Consider the following 1,415-nt stretch of genomic DNA (forward strand, 5'->3'; position numbering starts at 1 on the left):
GTGGCAAGAAGGTTTGCTGTGTCTGTCAGCGTAGTGTCCAGAGCATGGAGGCACTACCAGGAGACAGGCCAGTACATCAGGAGACGTGGAGGAGGCCGCAGGAGGGCAACAACCCAGCAGCAGGACCGCTACCTCCACCTTTGTACAAGGAGGAGCAGGAGGAGCACTGCCAGAGCCCTGCAAAATGACCTTCAGCGGGCCACAAATGTGCATGTGTCTGCTCAAACGGTCAGAAACAGACTCCATGAGGGTGGTATGAGGGTCCGACGTCCACAGGTGGGGGTTGTGCTTACAGCCCAACACCGTGCAGGAAGTTTGGCATTTGCCAGAGAACACCAAGATTGGCAAATTCGCCACTGGCACTCTGTGCTCTTCACAGATGAAAGCAGGTTCACACTGTGCACATGTGACAGACGTGACAGAGTCTGGAGACGCCGTGGAGAACGTTCTGCTGCCTGCAACATCCTCCAGCATGACCGGTTTGGCGGTGGGTCAGTAATGGTGTGGGGTGGCATTTCTTTGGGGGGCCACACAGCCCTCCATGTGCTCGCCAGAAGTAGCCTGACTGCCATTAGGTACCGAGATGAGATCCTCAGACCCCTTGTGAGACCATATGCTGGTGCGGTTGGTCCTGGGTTCCTCCTAATGCAACACAATGCTAGACCTCATGTGGCTGGAGTGTGTCAACAGTTCCTGCAAGAGGAAGGCATTGATGCTATGGACTGGCCCACCCGTTCCCCAGACCTGAATCCAATTGAGCACATCTGGGACATCATGTCTCGCTCCATCCACCAACGCCACATTGCACCACAGACTGTCCAGGAGTTGGCGGATGCTTTAGTCCAGGTCTGGGAGGAGATCCCTCAGGAGACCATCCGCCACCTCATCAGGAGCATGCCCAGGTGTTGTAGGGAGGTCATACAGGCACGTGGAGGCCACAAACACTACTGAGCCTCATTTTGACCTGTTTTAAGGACATTACATCAAAGTCGGATCGGCCTGTAGTGCGGTTTTCCACTTTGATTTTGAGTGTGACTCCAAATCCAGACCTCCATGGGTTGATAAATTTGATTTCCATTGATAATTTGTGTGATTTTGTTGTCAGCACATTCAACTATGTAAAGAAAGGAGAATTTAATGAGATTATTTCATTCATTCAGATCTAGGATGTGTTATTTTAGTGTTCCCTTTATTTTTTTGAGCAGCGTATATACATACATACATATATATATAGATATAGATATAGATATATAGATAGATAGATAGATAGATAGATAGCTTTTGGGAGGGTCAAGTATTCCTGAAAGGTAAATGTAAAGATGTAAAGAAAGATAAACAAGGATTTCTGTGTGGATTCTCATAAAAAATCTGAATTTTAAATGCCCTGAAAGCCTCATCTTCCTATTATGAGCAAT

Source organism: Micropterus dolomieu, linkage group LG01, assembly GCF_021292245.1.
Source record: "Micropterus dolomieu isolate WLL.071019.BEF.003 ecotype Adirondacks linkage group LG01, ASM2129224v1, whole genome shotgun sequence".
NCBI classification, from domain to species: Eukaryota; Metazoa; Chordata; class Actinopteri; order Centrarchiformes; family Centrarchidae; genus Micropterus; species Micropterus dolomieu.